Source organism: Pinus tabuliformis, chromosome 9 (genome assembly GCF_031772625.1).
Source record: "Pinus tabuliformis cultivar Carrire ecotype Pingquan chromosome 9, CPIR1, whole genome shotgun sequence".
Taxonomy (NCBI): domain Eukaryota; kingdom Viridiplantae; phylum Streptophyta; class Pinopsida; order Pinales; family Pinaceae; genus Pinus; species Pinus tabuliformis.
Window position 1 is genome coordinate 942,225,544 of NC_142307.1, and position 8,029 is coordinate 942,233,572.

Below are 8,029 nucleotides of genomic sequence, written 5' to 3' on the forward strand. Positions count from 1 at the left end.
AAAAACGCCAAACCTGCCCAAAAATGTATTTTAAAAATGAAAATAAAAATGAAGTGAACAAAGGAAAATCATACAAAATGGTAAAATAAAATAATAAAAAATGTTTTCGTTCCTTTAAAAATGAGAAAATTCATTTTATTTTACCATTTTGATTTTACTATCCTCTAAGGTGAAAAAAACACTCATTTTTTCACTTGATCTTCTGGGAGAAATTTCGAGAATTTTAGTGCACAATTTTCAGTCTTGTTTCTTCCAAGTAATATCTCTCGATCCCCTCTCCATTATGATGACTTCATTTTAAGTTTTTCTTAATGATTTAAATTGGTTTCAACCCTTTTATTTGGGGGGAAATTATGTCCTTCAGGTGTTACACCCTTCCAATATCAAGAACTATGACACTGTATAGTTGTCACTTGTCCCAAATGCGAAAAGTGTGACATTGTCACACTGTCTCTAATTGGACAGGTGCCGTATTCCCAAGGAAAAAATGTTTTTTGGTTTTTGAGTAGAAAAATGAAAATTCTTCATGCTACTTGAGTAATAAGTTTTCCCCTCGAGGTTTTCAGTTTGTTTGATCAACAAGATGTTAGAGTAGAGAGAGAGATAGTACGAAGCAGAAGATTTGAATTAATCCAATGATATAAATATGTTGTTATCCCTTCATGAATGTGGGTAAATGAGTTTTTAATTGAATTACCATTACTAGAACATTTAGTGACAATATGGCATGCAAATGAGAAACTCTTTCATGGTGGTGTCCATGCCTTCACCATTGATGTGGAAGATATATATTTTTTTACTGAGCTCTCAAAAGAGGATCTTGAGTTTCACTAGTTGATTCAAGGGGAGGTGGTGAAACTACTATTTTATTCACTATCATATGTATATCAGGAAATGCAGCTCCACATTTGGCTACCAAAGCACAAGGGAAACATGTTTTGGAATGTATGAAACCCATAGTTTTCAATTGGTGCGAAGGGCTAGTAATCAACATGAAAAATCAATTGACTAAGTGCAAGATAGGATGACTAAAACAATTCAGCTATGGATCCATTTTGGTGTCCTTTTTCTTGGAAAGGGTGCCCTTGATGTGTCCATAAGGGATAAATGTAGATGACCATGGACCAAGAGTTACTCATATGATGAGATGGGTTGAGTTCATGGCATGCTATGGAGGCAATCATCAACCTTCATTTGGTCCCACATTAATGAAATGGTTATAAAACAAACTCATTATGATTGAGGATTATCCATACGCACACACAAATTTCCGAGGAGATCCAAATTTAGCTCTTCCTAAGGGAGGTCAATGGGACGCATCATGTAAATATAAATTTCTACATATTTATTTTTTATGTATTTTTGTTATTTTTAAATATTGTTTGTGTGTTAAGACTAATATAATTTTGACATGTAGATATTGGACTGATTCGACCAGCTGGGATGTCTCCCATCCATAGACGAGGCCAACAGGATGGATTAGGTGATTATGATCAGGAACCAGCAGAGGAGCTCCAAGAGGTGAAGCAAGACCTTGATGGTCTTACTCAACGTATAGTGAATACACTAATAGAGGATGTACCTCAATTATATCATCACCATACAGTTGGAGTTTCAGGACACATGAGTCATCTCCTTCGACAAGTGGCTTAGAAAGTAGTGTGCTACCACGTCGACATCATGGGAATAAGGATTGATTATTCATAGCTCAACTGGATTTTTTTGTTATCAACATGTATTTGATATATAAAGGTGATGGGCCTTGTTGTGTCTCAACACATTTTTTAAAAATCTTTTTGAAAATCTATTAATGAAAATTGGTTTATATTCTAGATAATTTCTTATAAAATGTGTTAAGTTTGAAATTTGCAAATTTTTAAAATGTTTATATAATATATAATTAGCCAAAGTATCTATTATTGTATTAATATTTCTTGGAATTTATTCATATTCTAGATAGTCAATTTCTCATTCCATGAGACAAACCCTTAAATATATTCACAGAAGAGTAGGATTTATGGTGAATTTATAATGGAATAAACCTTGCTTAATTGCAACACTATGAGTTGAGAATCAAGTCGAATAAACAATGAATACTAAGAGAAATGGCATCAGATAATAGTTCAATGAATGCACTATACTCTGCAATATTATTAGTCGTACAACCAAGACATATATCATGTAAACTTACCAACTCATCAGTAGGAGTATAGATTTCCCATGTAGTAGATGCATGTTCTTAGTACTACGGTTAGCACCATCAGTAAATCCAATGTAAGGTAAAAGTAGCACTGACATTCGCAATACATAAATTATTTACAAAAAGAAAAAATGCAGCACACCAAAAATATGGTACAACAATGTACGAAGTAATCATGTAGAAAGATTCTAAACATGGTACCTTTTAAGGTAATGCCTATTTTTGTCTTCTCCCAAAGGAATTCCATCATAATCGACTAAATCCAAGGCACCTTTTTTTAATACTCGCCTGACGATATAAGGGCCATGCCACATGGGCTTGAAATTTCCATCTCTTAAATTATCATGTTCTTAATCATACATAAAGACCAAGGCACACCCAGCAAAGAGTCGAGGTTTAATGGTTCTATCGTAGTAAGATTTAACACACTTATGGTGATATTCTTTAACCAAAGTTGGGTCACAACAAGTTTCATCTAATAGTGCTAAATACAAAAGACATTATTCCTCAGTAGAAGAAGTAGGGAGCAATTTAATGGCTAGTTTCAAATATGGGATCTCGTATTTAATTGGGAAAACAACTTATTGGCCATACACTAGATGGAAATGTGTAAAAATAGTGGTTTTCTTTTAAATGTTTGATATGCCCATAATGTTAAAAAAATCATCAAGTTCAAATTTTATTTTAAAATCCCTATCATTTGTTGTATCATCATTGTGAGAACATTGCTTATTGCTTCATCCTGTCCATTGGCCTGCAAATAGTAAGGTGTCAAGTTTTCATGGAATAAACCCAACTTGGAAGATAATCAAACATCATATAAATTTGAAAATGAGATCCACGGTCAACGATGATCTCATGGCACACACTAAATCTAGAGATAAATTGGCTGAATATGAATGGGGTTACAGTTGTCCCTTTATTGGTGAATATAGGCATCACCTCCACCCATTTAGTGAAATAATCCATGGCAATGATGAGGTACCCATTCCCATGACTAAGTGAGAGTTACATGCCATGAAGTCAATGCCCCATTTATAAAAAGGTCTAATGGTAACTATAGGGTAAAGCGGAGCAAGAGGTGTGTGCATTTTATGGTTATAGATTTGACACGAATGACATTTTTGGACCACCAATATGAAATATTTAAAGAGAGATGGCCAAAAAATATTTGCACACATAAATTTTTAGGAAATGGCATACCCATACATATGACCACCACATGCTCCAACATGGCAATCATTAATAACTCTCTTAGCTTCCTCACATGTTAAACAACGTTGAAAAATAGTGTCAACACAATGATGATAAAGGGTATTTCATATAATATTGTATTTTCGAGATTGGTATCAAATTCGACGACGTTCAGCATGTGATAAATCCTTTTGAAATTTTTGGGTTTGGATATAGACAATTATATCTCCATACCAAGGGTCATAAAAACCAACTAGGAAAAAATATTCATCAGGAATCAAATCTTTTGCCATAGTTTCCATTTCAGTAAATGGAAAGTCACAACTCATTTCAACAAAAACAAATGATTTTGTAGATTTGGATTTTTCAAATTCCAAATCAAACTATTGAAGGATAACAATCCATTTGGAGTATTTCCTGTTGGCATTATGGCACAGGTGTTGTCCTTGATGGCAACTCTCTTGGGTGACAGATCTCAGTTCAGGCTTTCAGAATGAAGGAAAATACATATACGTAGGTTCACCTAGATGAAGACGCGTATACACATGGGTTATACGTTACAAAGGCATGTATGTGTATACATGCACTTCCACGCAAGGAAAAGTGCATACATGTTGGAGAACTTACTTTTGGTCCGTGGTATTTAGTCCTTGAAAATTGAACCTATGGTTTTGAGCCATGGTATCTCGTCAGAAGTGTTGATCCCAAGTATTGGGTCCATGGTATTGTTTTATTATGGTTTTGGACCGTGGTATTGTGAAAGGCCTAAGACTATAAAAGAAGAAGGAGATCATTTGGCAAAGGATCATCTGAATTAATTGAATATATGATAAAGTGCTAGATCTGGAATATTGGTAATTGGGGTTATGGTGCAGATCTGGATCTGAATGAAGGATGAACCTGAGCGCAAAGAGAAGGATAAGTACTATTGATGGGTCATAATCTTAAGGCTTGAATTATAGTATCCTTGTATGATTTTGATTTTTTATATGTGGCGCATGATTGATCTATAAATCTAGGTTAATTTATGTCTGAATATTTCAAAGAGTGAATTATCCTTTATAGATCTGTACACAGGTTCAGTGAAGTGAAGGCGCGTATATGCGCTAGTTCTGTAAGTAAAAACAACGTATACACATGTTGGTCCAAACACAAAAGCGTATGCACGTAGGTTTCTGGGTACTGAAGTAGCGTATATCTCTTGAGTTGTGTTGTAGTAGCTTCTGTTTATTATTGCAGTGTTCTGGGTTCAGAATTTGGTGTGTGGTTACTGTTACTGTGTTTTGGGTACAGCTTTCAGAGAAGTGTCTACTTGATTCAGTTCTAATTGGTGAAAAGGAGATTGTTTGATGCAGAAATTATTGATGATTGATTGATGTTCATGGATCCAGTCTGAAAATTTATGAAATGTGGTCCCTGGAAGAAAGAGAAGGTTGTAGCCTTCTGTAGGTCAGCACCTACGTACTAGTATCTTGGCTAGTGCAAGAGCTAAGGGGGTTGTAGCTCCCTTCCAGGAGAAGCTGGAGAATGAGAGAGGGTTGTAGCTCTCAGCAGGTTGCAGCCTGCATACTGGTAAAAGATTGCAGTACAAAATCATTGTAAAAAGAAGTTTATAATTAAAAGGAAGATAGAGACGAATTGCAGTAGGTGGTTTTCACCCACATTGGGTTTCCACCTTATATCTTGTGTTCTTGTGTGTGATTGTCTTCTGCTCTATTTTACTGTTTCTGGTTACTTTTTATTTGATTCTGATACACAGGTTAATAATCAACATCTGTAAGATAAAGTAAATTATAAGTTTGCATGGTATACGCAGGTTTCCTTCTACGTAGTTGTGTATATATGCGGTTTCCACTAACTGAAGTAGCATATATGATCTGGATTTGAGAAAGGGAGTATTTGACTTGATAATACTGATTCACGCCCCCTCTTAGTATTATTTCCAACAGTTGGTATTAGAGCAGGTCCTTCTGAAGAAGCTTGATCGCTTGAAGGAAGATCCATCATCATGAGAAACTCCAAGAGAGAAGCATCTATCAGGCCACCAATTTTTGATGGGACCAACTTCGTTTATTGGAAGGTAAGAGTCACAGCCTATCTACAATCTCTTGGTACAGAAGTTTGGGATATCATAGATACAGGGTATACTTTTCCATCCACGACTCCTACAAATTCGGTTGGTAAGAAGCTATATGAAACAAATGAAAAGGCTGTCAATACTCTATTAGGATGTCTATCTCAATCAGAATTCGTCAAGGTTATGCAGTATAAATACGCAAAAGAAATATGGGACAAGATCGTTCTGAGCTATGAAGGAGATGAACAGGTAAAACGAGAAAAACTTTAAACCCTCAGAATTCAGTATGAAAATCTCCAAATGCACAATGATGAAAGTGTGACTAACTATTTCATTCGTGTAGATGAGATTGTTAATTGTATGAAAAATTTGGGTGATGAAATAAAAGAGGTTGTTGTGGTTGAAAAAGTTCTAAGATCCTTGTCCCCTAAGTTTGAATCAAAAGTTTCTGCAATAGAAGAAAAGGAGAATCTACGGAACGTTACCATGTCACAGCTACACGGACTTCTAACTGCTTACGAAATGAGGAAAGGAGGACCATTAAACAGGAGAGAAGCTACTTTCAAGGCTTCAGGCAAAGGAGACTACTATGAGTTAGGACATATGTCAGAAGAAGAGGACGAATCAAATTTTGTCAAGAATCTTCAACGGGGTGCTAGAAGATTCAGAGGTTAGTTACCTTTCAAATGCTTTGCTTGTGGAAGAGTCGGTCACTATGCTACCAAGTGTCCTCATAAAGATAAGCTTGACAAAGGTAAGGAACCTGTTAGATGGAACAAGAAACAGAATGTAAATAAGAAAAGTTATTACACTCATGAAGATAGTGATGGACTTTCAAATAGTGATGAAGATGAACAAGGCTATAATTATAAACTTTTAATGGCTTTTGAAAATGATGATTTTGTGGATGCTATAGATGAAGAAGGTTTTTATGAAGAGATTTCTAGAGTCAAAATTTGTTTAGAAGAGAAGAACGTGATCATAGATACTCTGCAATTTCAACTTGTTGAAAAGGAAAAACATCATGAAAAGTTAGAATGTGAAATTGTGGGACTGAGAAAAGAAATTGAGAAAACAAAAGATCTTAATCTTATATTTGTTAAAGGATCTGACACTTTAGATGAGATTATCAAAGTACAACGCTCTCCACTAATCAAGACAGGTCTGGGATATAATGAAGAAACAACTCAAGTGTAGAAACCATCGACCTCCAAGAGTTATCTTGATGCAGCAAGGAGAAGTGAACAAAGACCCAATGGAAATTACCAGGTAAATCGGGGGCAATCTACTTTAAGGACAAACAGAAGCTACAACCAGCCACAGGTAAAACCTTCTCAATTTACCTCAAGAATGGATGTTAATAGGAACTACAATCATTTAGCTAGGAGATTTGATAATAACAGGAGTTTCTTCAATGGCAAATGTTTTTCTTGTCATAACTTTGGTCACAAAGCAGCTCAATGTGTTGCGTATAAGACAATCATGACTAGAGAAGCTCATAAACAGAGGAGTATGACTGGGATCATGAAAAGGACCTACAATAACTTCTCTACTCTTGAAAATGAAATTGAATGTTCTATTTGTAACAATTTTAGTCATGAAGATTTTGAATATAGGAGCAGGTTTCGGCAGACAACTCAGAAGGAGCAAGCCTCAAGTGCCAAATCATGGAGAATAAAAGAACCACAACTAGAAAGATGTGGTATAGCCTTATATGTGGAAGGGCAGGAAAATCAATGGTACATCAATAGTGGATGTTTGAAACATATGACAGGTGATAAAGAAAAACTTCAATCATATAGTGCCTTAAAGAAGGAGAAGAAGGTCTGTTTTGGAAATGACACCCCTGCTCTCATAAAAGGTAAAGGTTCGGTTCAGTTGAAAGAAAGGGTCAAAGCTGGAAATGTCATGTATTTTGATGGATTAAAGCATAATCTATTAAGTGTTAGTTAGATGTGTGATCAAGGAACTGAGGTAATATTTCGATCAAAAGGATGTAGTGTTCGTGATCTTGATACAGGAAAAACAGTGATCAAAGGCGAAAGAACTCCAAATAATTTATACATATTCAAAGAAGGACAACATTAATGCTATCTAAGCAAGAATGATGAACACTAGCTATGTCATAGAAGATTGGGGCATCTTAGCTTCTCACAGATAAGGAAAGCATGCAAATACCAGGTAGTTCGTGGTCTTCCAGACATCAGAATCCCAGACAATACAATATGCAAATCATGTCAATTTGGTAAGAAAACCAGAACTAACTTTCCTGAGAAGGAAGGATCAGCCAGCAGGCCGCTTGAACTTGTCCATACTGATGTATGTGGTCCATCTAGGAAAAGGTCACCTCGACGATAAGAATACTTTATATTATTCATTGATGACTATTCCAGGATGTGTTGGATAGGACTTATGAAGCACAAAGACGAAGCCTTCGAAGAGTTCAAATCATTCAAAGCCTTGGTGGACAACGAATCAGATCACAGAATCAAATGCCTCAGGTCTGATCGAGGAGGAGAATTTACCTCGAATGAATTTTTCGATTTTTGTGAAGAACA